Below are 16,106 nucleotides of genomic sequence, written 5' to 3'. Positions count from 1 at the left end.
TATATATATATATATATATATTATTTTATTTGGTATAATATGTTATTCATATAAGGCTTAAGTCATCCGTAGCCACTTAAAGTATCTATATATTTTACGAACACCTTTATTAGTAAAAAAAATACCTATTGAACATTTTTTTACATCAACTACAAAGATAAATTGTGTGTTATTCACTCGCGATGACATGGCATGATAGCTAATCAGAAGAAGATATGTGGCCTTGGGCCCATAATAACAATTAAAAAAATACATTAAGAATAAAATAAAATAAAATTTGATTTCAGCCCCCCACCCCCCCAAAAAAAATGAAAAAACCTTTCTCCCCATTTTCTTCTTTGCCAAAGACCCAGCCAGGCACCCACCCACCCGGACGTTCATGTTTCCTAGTTTTTTCTTTGCTAGTATACACAATCTGTAACACTTTGAAAATCCAAGACGAATCTTAGAGCCTAACATAGGTATCATGGAGTCTAAGCACTGTTTTAAGACCTATTTTAATGAATATAGGTCATTTCGGAAGTTTAAGAACCAAAACGTCCATGACGTCCAAAAGTTGGTTCAAAGGGGTACTAGCGTGCCTTATCCTATTTGACTAGCTTTTAGGAGCCGGAAATTTATGAAAAGTGGTGAAAGGGAAGCTAATAGGTGTTTAAGTTGTTTCATGGTCGAAACGTCCGGTACGACTCAAAGGGGTACTAGCGTGCCTTATCCTATTTGACTAGCTTTTAGGAGCCGGAAATTTATGAAAAGTGGTGAAAGGGTAGCTAATAGGTGTTTAAGTTGATTCATGGTCGAAACGTCCGGTACGACTCCCTAATTAAGGTCCTTTGAGGAGGACCCCTGAAGGTTGAGGCAACACTGCCTGGGCAGTTTGCATCGACGAGACAGGCTAAGGTCCGTGTGTGGACTAACGGGGCGTCGATACCACCGTCGTCCCACACTTAGCCATTTTAAGGAAGCCCTAGCCTGCACAAGTCTCTGAACTTACCTACGGATGTGCAGGACGGAGGGGGGCCAGTCCGTCGACTCAAAGATGACCTGTTGACGGGGTTCCGTCTGTGAGGGTCTTGAATTTTCTGCACATTTTAAGTTAGTCTCATTTAATTAATTAAGGGGTTAGGTGGTTAGTTAGGGGTTTAAGGGAGTCTAATTAAGTTGATTAAGCCCCAATATAAATACCCCCAACCCTCATTAATCTAAACAACTCACAAAATAAACTCTCTTCCTTCTCTCTTCTTTCTCTCTCTATTGGAAACCACCATTGAAGACAAGCTAGGGGGAGGTTTTGGGGGCTGGAAAAGGACGAATTCACCATCAAATCTTCATCAAACGTTAAGGTATGGGATCTAATTCACCTTTGAGACTCTTTCCTCAAAGGGTTCCTTCAAAATGGATTTCAAAAGTTGAGTTTTCATGTCGGTTTCATCCAATTATGAAATTGATATTGTGAACTGAGTTGTTTATGATTTATTTAGGATATAATGGATAGATTAACATGTAACTTAACTTGATTATGATCAATTCTGATGGTTTGGCTCAAACTGAAGATTATGATCCTTAACCCTTAACCCTAGTTTGAGCTTGATGTAAATAGGTTGTGATTGATTCATATGTATTGATTATGGGTTAAATCACTATTAGATGATGTTGTTACACCAATCATTAACAAATTAGAATGAATTGTTGTATTTCATGCAAATCTTGAGAAGTAATCTAAGTTATGGAAATTGGCCTAAGTAACTTTGTTTTAAGCATTGATTTGGTATTGAATTATGGTGTAGTGACTCTTCTACTATTGTTATTATATTGATTATTGAATTATGATTTTGAACATATAAATTGGATTGAATTGAGGTCTTAGGGTAAGGCCTAAATAATGAACTATGAGGAAGACTTGATAAGTCTTGGAATCTCTATTTTTACTTGCAATTGTGATTGATTGTGGTTAAATCATGATGTTATATTGGAGTATGCCCAATATTAGGATGATAGGGTGGTATGATGTTGAATTGAAATGTCTTGACTATGTTATGAGGTTGTTTAAGGTGTATGTGATATAAGGATAGTGATAACTATCAATGTGCCTTGATATGCTATGAAATGCTAATGTGTTAACCTCACTTATATAAATTGTGATGAAAGGACTATACTCATCCAATTCTTATTGAGCTATTGATGATTATAATTACACAAGGGGTAGACCCTATGACCTAAACTAAGCTATGATTGATAAATAAAAGCTTAAACACATTTCAAAAAGGGACTCTAGCTTAGCACCGAGTGAACTAGATTGAGGAGTGTCCCTTCCCACATATGGAAGGTAGGAACACTACATTACTCTTGAGATTGGAGACTATAATGCATGGCGCATAAAGAGGGTCCCAACTATATCTCCTAGTTATTGAACTATGTTGCCCCCATAGGAATACTAGCTAGTGGATCCACGTAGTTGCTATGTTTCATGTTTCCTTACTATCTTGGCAAGTAGTCCGCCTTCTTTTGGTGTAGGGTTTTATGACACCGGATTCCACACTAGCTTAATGGTGTATGTCGGTTACGGAAAAATGTTCCCAAAAGGTAAAATGAATTAAAGGATTTGAACTCTAACTTGGATAACCTAAGGGGTCTAGCTTAGTCTAGGTAGGGGTATGTGACTCTACCTAAGCATTGCTCTAGTTAGCCTTGAGGAGAGTCTTAGGAGGATGTTTTTATATATGTTTATGTTATGATGATATATTTTATGTACATGATGAACTTTGCACATTGTTGATACTACATGTTGATTAGTTCACTTATGAGTATGTATTGGTTATATTGTTAAATTACGATGAAATGTATATCTAAATGTTATATTATGTGAAGTTGGACATTGGTTATGGTTTCTTGTTGAGACTATTTGATTTAGTAAGGTTATGGGGCTTTGCTTGGTCATTGAACTTGTTGACTTAATAAGGATTCATGAGTAGTTGTCTTGCTTATTATGATATCATTGACTCTTATTTATACTTGTGATGTTATTCTTTGATGATAGGGTTGTAGTAAATCATGGGTTCAAGTATGTTGGGTCACAATCAAGAACAAGTATCCTCTCCCTCGGATTGACGACTTGTTTGATCAACTCCAAGGGGCAAGCTACTTTTCTAAGATTGACTTGAGGTCGGGGTATCAATAACTTAGGGTGAGAAGTGAGTATACACCAAAGACGACCTTTAGGACTAGGTATGGGCACTATGAGTTTTTGGTGATGTCTTTCGGTCTCACTAATGCTCCAGCGGCATTTATGGACCTAATGAATAGGGTGTTTCAAAATTACCTAGATTCATTTGTCATTTTCTTCATTGACGACATCTTGGTATATTCGAAGAATGAGTATGATCACATGGGTCATTTGAGGGTGGTATTGCAAACCCTTAAAGAACATTAATTGTTTGCAAAATATAGCAAGTGTGAGTTTTGGTTGAGGTTGGTGACATTTCTTGGGCATATCATCTATAGTGAAGGATTTGAGGTAGACCCAAGGAAAATAGAGGCGGTGAAGAATTGACCTAGACCATTGAATCCAACAGATACTAGGTGTTTTTGGGTCTAGCGGGTTATTATCGGAGGTTCGTGGATGGTTTTGCGTCCATTGCATCTCCTTTGACTACTTTGACCCAAAAGAGTAAGAAATTTGAGTGGTCGGAGGCGTGTGAGAAAAGTTTCCAATTATTGAAAGATAGGCTCACTTCTGCTCCGGTGTTGACTTTACCGGAGGGTACAAAGGGGTTTGTTGTGTATTGTGACGCATCCCGAGTAGGTTTGGGGTGTGTGCTTATGCAACACGGGAAAGTGATAGATATGCCTCTAGGAAACTTAAGGTACATGAGTGAAACTATCACACTCATGACCTTGAGTTAGTGACCGTGGTGTTTGCTTTTAAAATTTGGAGGCATTATCTGTATGGGGTTCACGTTGATGTCTTTACCGACCATAAGAGTATCCAATATGTGTTTACCCAAAAAGAGTTGAACCTCCGGCAAAGGATGTGGTTAGAGTTGTTGAAAGATTATGACATGAGTGTCCTCTATTACCCCGGCAAGGCTAATGTGGTTGCGGATGCCCTAAGTCGTATGACTATGGGTAGTGTATCCCACATTGACGAAGCCAAGAAGGACCTAGCGAGGGAAGTTCATAGGTTGGCTAGGTTGGGGGTGAGGCTGGAAGGTTCTCTGAATGAGGGTGCTATAGTCCGTCATAACTCTGAGTCAACATTGGTGGTTGAGGTGAAGTCCAAACAACACCTTGATCAACCATTAATGGAGTTGAAAGAATTGGTTCTCGACAAGTTAAATGAGTCATTCTCCTTGGGGGTATGGTGTGTTAAGGTACCAAGAGAGATTGTGTGTTCCCGATGTAGATGGGTTGAGGGACCGGATTCTAAAAGAAGCCCATGGGTCCCGCTACTCCATTCATCCGGGTTTGACAAAAATGTACCATGACCTAAGGGAAATATATTGGTGGGAAGGTTTGAAAAGGGACATAGCAGAGTTTGTCGCTAAGTGTCCAAATTGCCAACAAGTAAAGGCCGAACATCAAAAGCTGGGTGGCTTACAACAGGAGATCCAAATTCATACTTGGAAGTGGGAAGACATCAATATGGACTTTGTAGTGGGTTTACCTTGGACTCAAAAGTCATATGATTCCACATGGGTAGTTGTGGATTGATATATCGGGGTTTCACGGTATTTTTAATGCTTTTTCCTTAAGTTTAGTGTGTGTCCAAAAGCCTTTTTGTATTGATTTTTATGTAAGTTTCTCTTTATTTGCAGGAAATCTTTCCAAAGACGAACGCGGAAGTTTTTGAGCGAGAAATGCAGAAGAGACCACCTATGGAGCTTATGACGGTCCGTCGAGCTTGTGACGGTCCGTAGGTGGCATCGTAGAGAAGCTGCTGAAGGAAGATGGGAAAGTCTGACTCAGTGTGTGATTATGGAAGTTTATGACGGATCGTCAAAGCCACGACGGTCCGTCGTGCTGGTTCGTCGCAATGATCAGAGAGTAGTCCAGTACCTAATTTCCAAGAAGTTTAAGTGTTATGGAACGGAGACCCTCGATGGACCGTCGTGCTTGGAACGGTCCGTCATACCTGCCGTCGAGGGTAATGAAGAGAGCAGCAGAAGAATTTGTAAAGTATGGGACGACAGAGGCCATGACGGCCCGTCATAACCACGACGGTCCGTCACGAGGTCCGTCGACCCAGCCGCATTTTGACAGATTTTAAGTAATTAGAGTCCTTCTTTTATTAGGTTTTTATTTTTTATAAATAGTTCGAAAAACCTCTTTTTTGGGGTTAGACTCTTTTATGTTAGACTCTTAGTTAGTAGACTTTTTGGATAGATTTTTTGATTGTTACATTTTCGCTGAAATTGATTGTTGGTGATTTTGTTGATTAATCAAGTGAATTTCTGGATTTTATTCTTTCTCATCAAAGTAAGTGCATGAATTCTTATATTAAATATATGAATATTGTGATTATGACTATTGGTAACTAAACTCCATAACTAGGGTTGTGGGAATCATGGATGAATAATGAGGTAAAATCTAACTAAAATAACAATTCCAAAATAGTGTCTTGCATGTATTGATAATTCTTTCGTTTAGAAGTCTTTTTAACGGATGGCCAACGTTAGAACTCGCCTTAATGATACTTGCCGGACCAAGGAAGTAGATAATAGGAAAAGAAATATCAACATAGATTTAGTATATACTATCTAACAGGCTAGTGTCGATTGGCACGAGGTAACAACTTAGTCAAATATCAAATACAATGCTTAATATGAGGTAAAGGTAAGGGTTAGTATAGCAACACACGTAGCCGGACCAAGGTGCGGAGTGAAATTTTCTAGATGCCGGACCAAGGATTTAGAAATACATAACTTATCACTTTGCATGCAAGATACTAGGAAAGAATTGTTATAGTTAGAATTATCAAGTTAGGAACCTGTGGGGAACACTTAAACCCTAGTTACTTTTATTAATTGATTAAACTCCAAGATTTGAATCTGTTAGTGGTTACTTTAATTTAGTTAGTTATTTTCATTAATTTAGAAATAAAAACCCCCATTTTATTGTCTTTTGTTTTCTAAGGAAATAATTGACTAAATAATAGTAATAATAGATTAAAGTTAAGACTGAACTATTTTTCTCATGGGAACGATCCCAACCTCATTAGTTGAGTTCTTTACTAGATACGACCGCTATACTTCTTATTTGAGAAGTAAGTTTGAGCGTATCATGGATGTTGACACCCAATTTTGACCCTCCACTATATAAATCAATCATCGAGCTTCTTAATTCCCAAACGATTTAGAATAGTTAGTTTTATAAAATTTAAAATATTTTTCAAGTTTATTTTAATTAGTTTTCACTTTTTATTATTTTTAGTTAATATAAGTATTTACATATTATGTATATAATTAATATATTTTCAAAATATTTTAGTTCTAGTAAAATATTTAGACAACTAGTGTGGTTTAAATTATAACTTATATTTTAGGTTAATTAGTTTATAATTAAAATAATTATTTTATTTTGTTAAGATTAAGAAGCTCATTAATTAATTTATATTAATTCATATTATTTAGTTATTAGTGAAATCCTTAAACCCATTCAGCGATCAAAGTTTTGGGCCTTTATTGCTTCCAGCCCAATTCTTTTTTGGGAAATTTACATAAATGTGCTATATTAATAAAATATTTATCATTTATAGCAACAATATTTTTTTTTCACTTGATCGCTTTTAATTCATTTATAATACAATTTTAATACATATTACAAATTTATCACAGTATTACTATAAATGGTAATAAACAAAAAGTATCGCTAAAATCAGTAATTATTTTTTAAAATGTATTAATTTATGTAATTTTTCCTTCTTTTTCTGCCAAAAAGAAACCATTCCTAGCCCACTCAAATAACTCAACTCCCAACCCGATTCTCCCATATGATCCGACCGAACTCCTGTGTGTTTCTTCTTCTTCTTCACTGTTAACGTGAAGAGCCCCAAAAAAATAAATGAAACCCAGTCCAACAACCCAGAAACTCGTCCAACCCAGCCACAAATCGATCCAATACCACTTGAGTCGTCCTCTCCTCTCAACGTGTGATCTCCGTACAAGGACCGTTCGAGAATCGTCCACGTGTCCCCATCTCTTTGCTCCCTCGTCCTTGCGCGTAATCGGACGGTTGTAACACTTTTTTCGTTGAAGAATGGGACAAGAATCGTACCATTCCATTAATAACCTTGTCTGCTAGAGGGGAATTCAAATTTCAATTTTTGAATTCACCCCAAGGTCCCTCCCGTTTCACCCCTCAAATTTTAAGCTAGTTCTTCTCCTATAAATAGCCCCCTCTTCTTATTTGTTAAAGCGAGAGGATAGTGAGATAGAGGTTAGAAAAAATAGAGGAAGAAATCTGGAAAATTTAGAGCCAAGAAAAATGTGGGATTTCTTTGGAACAGTCACACTTATACTAAAGAAATTTTATACATTTTCTTTAGTCCTAAGTCGTGAGAAAACCTCTTCGAGTCTGGTTTGCATTTCGTGGTCAGCCGCTTGAGATTCGAACTCGTGTTGTGGAAGAATCGTCTCCAAGCTCGTCTTTTGTGTCAGTTCGTCTGCCCTCGAAAAGGTGAAACTCATTTTGATTTAGCTCTCTTTTATTGTGATGTGATGACTATTTGATCTTGGACTGCTTAGAGATATAGAAGTGCTATAATCTCGAATGTTTGCTTCAACTCGTTGTTGGTTTCAACTTGTAGTGGAGCTCACTCGATAATTTATTATGGTTGCTTATTTTCGTATTCAAAAGATAGTTTGATATTCGTTCGAGTTTATATTGCTGACTGTGTTCTTCCTAAATTCATGGTTGTCATGCTTGCTTTAAAGTTCATGTTATTCGCCTGTTAATCGTCAAGATGTTGTTCACTTTGTTTTATTCTTCAACGTGTCTATCTTTGTTTTTTCTTAGGAAACATTATGGCAGTCTCTTCTTTTTCCCAAGTACCGTTTCTTTTATATTTGTCACTAGATGATATGAAACTTTTATTTAGGTTAGCTTGTCATGCCTTAAGTGAGTTTCTGTCACCCCTCCAGGTTATGGCCGGTTCGAAGGATACCATGAGCGGGTTCGTTTGCTTATTTAGCATATCTATTATTTGGTATTGGTTGAGTGTGTTTTTCTTTACCATATGAGATTTCCATGCCTACCATAAACTAGTTCTAGTAGATTGTGAGAATTGGCAGGTTTTAGTGTATAGCAGCTTGTGTATCTTGTCCTTTTCCTTTTTCTCTAAGAGCCTCCTGTAAAATTTAGTTTCGTCTAAGTTCATGACTTTCGTTTTATTTCAAGTTTTTTCTATCATGCTTACATGTTGATTACCTTGTTTGCTACCTACAATTGTGACAACATATATTCATCGTTTTGCTTTTGTCTATTTAATTCACAAGGTAGTATACATCACTAGTTTCTGTTTCTATTTTTTCTTATACTCTTGTTTGCCTTCTACTGTCAAATTGCCATACAGAGGCATCATATTTAATCCAACATGTCCATTTGCTAATCAAGTGACCCTCTATTTGTAAAAATATTTTGTCCATCATTTGCTAATTCATTCAACTTCAAATTGATGGGTTTACTTTGCTTGGAATCTGTTTAATTGGTTTCCCTTGGTCACTATATATATATTCTTTTTAAAATTGATGAAATTTGCTTTCATTTGGAGTTGCGGTTAAAGATGTTGTATTTGAGTTACTCAAGTGACCCTTTATTTGTAAAAATATTTTTTCCACCATTTGCTAATTCATTCAACTTCAAATTGATGGGTTTACTTTGCTTGGAATATGTTTAATTGGCTTACTTTTTAAAATTGATGAAATTTGCTTTCATTTGGAGTTGCGGTTTAAGATGTTATATTTGAGTACTAATTCTCATCTTTTTCTTGCTTTTTTCTATTTTTATGTGAATCCGTTTCGAGTCTTCACGGACTTCTTTATTTTCCGGCATTCCGAGTCGAGCCATAAATGCTCCATTTTGTTGTTCGGACCAGTTGTTTGCCGAAATTAATAATAAGCAAAGTGAAGGCAATATAAGGCTGGGAGCTGCATTTTTCTAAGTCTCAAAGACCCAAGGGAGAGGTGGTATGCCAGTTGTATATATGCTGTATACACTGGTATACTTCGTGAAATATCGATATACAGGTCAAATGCGGGAAGTAAGGACAATGAAGGTGTAATCATAAAATTCAAACAAAAATACAGGTTTCGGAAAGTCCAAAACGGGCTGGATATAGATCATATACAGCAGTATACACTAGTATACAATGTATACACGATAGAAAGGTCAAAAAAATATATAGGTGCTTGAGGAGATCAACTAGGATATGTATTTTGAGTATATACAGTCCAATATACAAGAGAAAAGAACAGAATACGGCCTATACACAGTGGTATACACAAACCGTATACACATCCTTTTTTAAAAAAATAGGGCCAGAGGTCCAAAGGGAATTCCAACAAGCCCAATAGGTCCAAAATGGGGCAAGATCCATTTTTGGGTCACTTTAGATTTAGGATACGTTACTAAATATGAAAAAATTAGCAAACTAGTCACAATCCATAACTTAATTAGTAAAAACATCTACATTTTAAAATAATTATTGAAAATGTCAAAATGTCAATATTTTAGAAAGTGATTTGTATTCAAATTTTATTTCTCAAAAGAGTCCAATTTTGAATCAAATTCTACATTCATTATCCATTTACACTTCTTCATATGCTTCAGTACCATCAAATTTATTTTTCATCTTTCACTTTTCAATTTTTTTTTTCTCTTTCATCAACTTTTCAGTTTTCACCATCCCCATCATTCACTTTTCTCTTCTTTTTTTTCTTTCATCAAAATTTCACTATTATTCTCTCTCATTGTTGAAGAAGAACTAATTATTCAAGTTCGTAACAATTTGTTCAGATCTATCAATTAATCAAACCTCTCAATTGATAAAGGTATTTTTGAATTCATCATTTATTTTGCGAGATTTTGGTTTCAAAATCACACATTATGTTGAATTTTTGGATTGTATGTACTGAGGATTTTCCGTCATTTTTTAAAAATTTTTATGTGAATTTGTTAATATACTCATCAAATATTTATGTATTTCAGATTTTTAGCATTTAAAATAATTTTTGTTGATCTTTTTTTATTATTTGTTTTTATATTTCAAATTTAGTAGAATCTACATTAGCATTTAGGTATTGAGTTGTTTTTCAAAAGTATTTGAGAGTATTTTGAATGTTTAGTAGTTTGTAGTTAAATTTTTTTTACAAAGTGATAATCTTAAGTACAAACCTGCATTTTGATTATTTAAAATTGTGAATGAATAAGAAATCAAAGATAAACTAGTTGGTATAAACATATAATGTGCAAAATAAAATACAAAACTATTTGACTGATGCAATTAGGATGAATACACATATAATGAATACATAAATAAATTGTATTTTGGCTATTTATAGTTGAGAATGAATACGAAAATAATATATAAATACAAAACTTTATGGTATACATTAGGACGAATACGAAATCAAATCTAAATACAAACTTTATGGTATACATTAAGACGAATACAAAATCAAATTTACATACAAACTATTTGGTATACAAAGTGATATTGGAGATAAGCAAAATAAAATACATATGTAAGATGGATTAATACCTATACCATGAATACATGAATATTGTATTTTGAATATTGAAAAATTTCTTAAAAGGAGATACATAAAATTCATAACCTTAACATGATAGCCAAATAACTTCATAAAATTTCAGACATTTATAAAGATAAATTATAATTTCATAACGTCAAAATGATGCTTTAGTAGAACAAATTGCTTCAAATATGATAATGTATGGTAAATAAGCATGTTTAGAAACAAAAAAAATTAAGAAAATTGAATATTGAATTTTTAGAACAATGGTGATAGGTGTATTTTTTAGAACATTGTGAAAGAAGAAGAAAGAGATGGAAGTTGTTGTATTTTGATGAATTGTCAATTAATTCTTTGTTTTTTGAATTTTTGTAACTGATAAGACTTTTACAATTGTTTCTTTTTAATATTTTTCTCTCCCCTTAATATCTCCTTTTTGTTTTTAACAATTTTTTTTGACATTTTTACTAAATATTGAAAGTATTGACAATGAGTCCTATTAAATGTCAAAATATTGACATTTTGAAAATTTTCCCTAATATTTGGACCAAGGCCCAAATTTAATACTCTCTTCCTTTTAACTCTTTTTTGTATTATTTTAACTAACTTTGTTCAATTCATGGTTTAATTTAATTAAATTCCTAAGATTGCCATTTTTCTTTATATTGAAAATAAATAAATAAAAAATATTTAAATATTTATTTTGTACGAGTTACTTAGCTTTTATTTATCAACCATTTTAGGTCAGTACCCTTTTTAAATGATCTCCTTCTTTCCCTAAATAGATTAATTAGAAAATAATAATAGTAAGTAAATAAATAATTTAAAAATGAACATTATTGGTCAAAGATGGAAAATTTAAGTCAAAGTCATTTTAGTCAAATCGTCGGTCAACAGCGAGTTAACGGGCATCCCAAGGGCCTAACACCTTCTCGGAATGTACATTTGAACTTCGAATCCTTTTTCAACTGATTTTATCTGTTTTATCTTTTGAAAAATAATTATAAGTTTTCTTGATTTTACTAAAAAATCAAGTGGCGACTCTGTTGATTTGAAAAGTCGATTTTTTTTAAATCATAAGATTAATCGATTTTTCATAACTTAGTCATTCTTTATTTTTATTATTATATATTTTTTTGTAAACCTTACTTTTATTATTTACTTCATCATCGATACTAATGTTTGGTATCGAGCTTTTGCAGGTGATAGTATTGAAGTAGTACCTCTAAAAACTTGAATTTTGTCTTTTTGGTGTATTTGAGTTATATTGTGCATTTTGATATGGTAAGTCTTTATGAAATGATATGTATCATGTTGTTAAGTTGAACTTTGTGCTAATTGACTCATGTAATGTATGTTGACCTAATGTGTGTTGTGAGAAGGATAATACTCATGATGAAGTGTTTTGAGCTTTATGTGTGATAATTGGAGTTTTGAAATTTGCCTTGTTGAAATGATATGATTTATGTTGATTTGATATTGTTTATTGGTTGGGATGCTAGTCATGAATCTAATCCTTTCTTCAAAAGAGTTTTAATGTCATTCAGGGACGAATGTTCCTAAGGGGGGGGGGGGGGGATAATACAACACTTTGAAAATCCAAGACGAGTTTTAGAGCATAACATAGGTGTCATCGGGTCTAAGCACTTTTTTAAGACCTATTTTAATGAATATAGATCATTTAGGAAGTTAAGAACCAAAACATCTAAGAACGTCCATGACGTCCGGAAGATGGTTCAAAGGGGTACTAGTGTGCCTTAGCCTATTTGACTAACTTTTAGGAGTCGAAAATTTATGAAAAGTGGTGAAATGGTAGATAATAGATGATTAAGTTGTTTCATGGTCGAAACATCCAGGTACGACTCCTCAAAGATCAACCAAGGTCCTTTGAGGAGGACCCCTGCAGGTTGAGGCAACACTGCCTGGCAGTTTGCATCGACGGGACAGGCTACGGTCCGTGCATGGACTGACGGGGCGTCGATGTCAGTGTCGTCCCACACTTATCCAATTTGAGGAATCCCTTGCCTGCACAAGTCTCTGAACTTACCTACGGATGTGCAGGATGGAGGGTGGCCTGTCCGTCGACCCACAGACGGCCTGTCGACGGGGTTCCGTCATTGAGGGTCTTGAATTTCCTGCACATTTTAAGTTAGTCTCATTTAATTAATTAAGGGTTAGGGTGGTTAGTTAGAGGTTTAAGGGAGTCTAATTAAGTTGATTAAGCCCCAATATAAATACCCCCAACCCTCATTAATCTAAACACAACTCACAAAATAAACTCTCTTCCTTCTCTCTTCTTTCTCTCTCTATTGGAAACCACCATTGAATACAAGCTAGGGGGAAGTTTGGGGGCTGGAAAGGGACGAATTCACCATCAAATCTTCATCAAACGTTAAGGTATGAGATCTAATTCACCTTTGAGACTCTTTCCTCAAAGGGTTTCTTCAAAATGAATTTCAAAAGTTGGGTTTTCATGTGGGTTTCATCCAATTACGAAATTGATATTGTGAACTGAGTTGTTTATGATTTATTTAGGATATAATTGATAGATTAACATGTAACTTTACTTGATTATGATCAATTTTAATGGCCTTGCTCAAACTTAAGATTATGATCCTTAACCCTTAACCCTAGTTTGAGCTTGATGTAAATTAGGTTGTGATTGATTCAATTGTATAGATTATGGGTTAAATCACTATTAGATGATGTTGCTACACCAATCATTAACAAATTAGAATGAATTGTTGTATTTCATGCAAATCTTGAGAAGTAATCTAGGTTATGGAAATTGGCCTAAGTAACTTTGTTTTAATCATTGATTTGGTATTGAATTATGGTGTAGTGACTCTTCTAGTATTGTTATTATATTGATTATTGAATTATGATTTTGAACATATAAATTGGATTGAATTGAGGTCTTAGGGTAATGCCTAAATGATGAACTATGAGAAAGACTTGGTAAGTCTTGGAATCTCTATTTTTACTTGCAATTGTGATTGATTGTAGTTAAGTCATGATGTTATTGGAGTATGCCCAATATTAGGATGATAGGGTGGTATGATGTTGAATTGAAATGTCTTGATTATGTTGTGAGGTTGTTTAAGGTGTATGTGATATAAGGATAGTGATAACTATCAATGTGCCTTGATATGCTATGAAATGCTAATGTGTTAAGCTCACTTACATAAATTTTGTTGAAAGGACTATACTCATCCAATTATTATTGAGCTATTGATGATGATGATTATACAAGGGGTAGACCCTATGACCTAAACTAAGCTATGATTGATAAATAAAGGCTTAAAGACATTTCAAAAAGGGACTCTAGCTTAGCACCGACTGAACTAGATTGAGGAGTGTCCCTTCCCACATAGGGAAGGTAGGAACACTACATTACTCTTGAGATTGGAGACTATAATGCATGGCGCATAAAAAGGGTCCCAACTATATCTCCTAGTTCTTGAAATATGTTGCTCCTATAGGAATACTAGCTAGTGGATCCACGTAGTTGCTATGTTTCATGTTTTGGTACTACCTTGGCAAGTAGTCCGCCTTCTTTCGGTGTAGGATTTTTTATGACACCGGATTCCACAATATCTAATGTGGTCTATGTCAGTTACGGCAAGATGTTCCCAAAAGGTAAAATGAATTAAAGGATTTGAACTCTAACTTGGATAACCTAAGGGGTCTAGCTTAGTCTAGGTAGGGGTATATGACTCTACCTAAGCATTGGACTAGTAAGCCTCGAGGGGAGTCTTAGGAGGATGTTCTTATATATGTTTATGTTATGGTGATATATGATATGTACATGATGAACTTTGCACATTATTGATACTATATGTTGATTAGTTCATTTATGAGTATGTATTGGGTTATATTGTTAAAATATGACGAAATGTATATCTAAATGTTATATTATGTGAAGTTGGACATTGGTTATGTTTTCTTGTTGAGGCTACTTGATTGAGTAAGGTTATGGGGCTTTGCTTGGTCATTGAACTTGTTGACTTAATAAGGATTCATGAGTAGTTGTCTTGCTTATTATGATATAATTGACTCTTATTTATACTTGTGATGTTATTCCTTGATGATAGGGTTGTTGTAAATCATGGGTTCAAGTATGTTGGGATACACATTACTTGTTTTAGTTAGTAAGAATGTTTGGTTGGTTGGTATGAATTGCTTGATTTTGCATTAGACTTTTAAAGGGGTAAAATGACATGTTTTGACTAAATGTCCCTTTTTAGCATGGTTTGCTTTTATATGTGCATAAGGTCTCATACTTAGTACATGTGGAGTAATAACCCCATTTTCTTCCCTTTTCCAAAACATTTTAGGTTTCGGTATTTGAAGGCTCATTCGGGACGACTTGAAGATGGCTTGGATATTCTCTATCATCAAAGTGGGTAGGTCCTCACTTTCCGAGGGCGATGCCAATATCTTGCCTACGAAGTCTCTTTATTTTTCTAAGACTTTTATGTTCATTCCACTTTCATTGTGTACGACTTGTATAAGCCTACATGTGGCTTCTTTATATTTTATGTATGGCAATGCCCTTATTGTGATAAACGTTTAGATGGTATGAGATGAGACAATCTCTGAGACTATCTTTCTATCTTATATGTATGTATGTGCAATAAAAATAGAAGGCTATATAAATACGAAGGGTCTATGTATACTCAATACGACTATATATTATGTGTATGTAGAGGTCTATGGGGGTAAACCCGGATGTGACACAATCGGTTCTGACTAAAATCACCCATTCTCCGTCATTATTTTCACGTCGATTCCCACACACACTTGCCTTCTCTCCTTTAATGATTTCGAAGAAAACTATTTCATATTCATATTAGTCTTGTCGGAAAAAAATAACGTTCCGCCATAATTATTCTTTACTCGATTTAATTTTTATTTTTGATGAAATTCTCTTCTATAACTCAAATTAAAATCTTTATCAGTAATTTGATTTTTTGTTTTTTGACTAATTATTAGTAAATAATTGATGTTTTCCCGTTGAAGAATCAACTATGACTATATCGATAATGACAGCATGATGCTAGAAAGAAAGAAAGAATGAAGGATTAGACGGGAAAGAGGTATGTAAAGGGATGGTAGCAAAGGAATTTGCTTGATGAAAATATTGGATTGAGCAGGGAAGACAAATTGGGGAAGATGATGCCAGGGATTTTTTAATTTCCCTTATATATGTTTAAGTTATAATTTTTCTATTTTAAAAAAGGTTTAATTTTTCTAATTCTGACATCTCCATTTCAATTGGTCTGCCAAAATAATTTTCTGGCTTCACGCGCTTCCATAGACCTGTAATACACTCATGATGCCATGTAATTGAAAAGTATT

At 34.4% G+C, this 16,106-nt stretch overlaps 1 long non-coding RNA gene across 1 annotated transcript; it reads left to right on the top strand.

Annotated features, from left to right (window-relative positions):
* The first annotated feature begins 6,949 nt into the window (after window positions 1-6,949).
* On the top strand, window positions 6,950-15,365 carry LOC114076372. Its single transcript, XR_003577217.1, has 2 exons — window positions 6,950-7,671; window positions 15,083-15,365. It is a non-coding gene; the product is annotated as an uncharacterized LOC114076372 (long non-coding RNA).
* The last annotated feature ends 741 nt before the right edge of the window (window positions 15,366-16,106 follow it).

The sequence above is a fragment of the Solanum pennellii genome, chromosome 3, assembly GCF_001406875.1.
Source record: "Solanum pennellii chromosome 3, SPENNV200".
Classification (NCBI taxonomy): domain Eukaryota; kingdom Viridiplantae; phylum Streptophyta; class Magnoliopsida; order Solanales; family Solanaceae; genus Solanum; species Solanum pennellii.
This window is presented reverse-complemented; position numbering and strand designations above follow the sequence as displayed.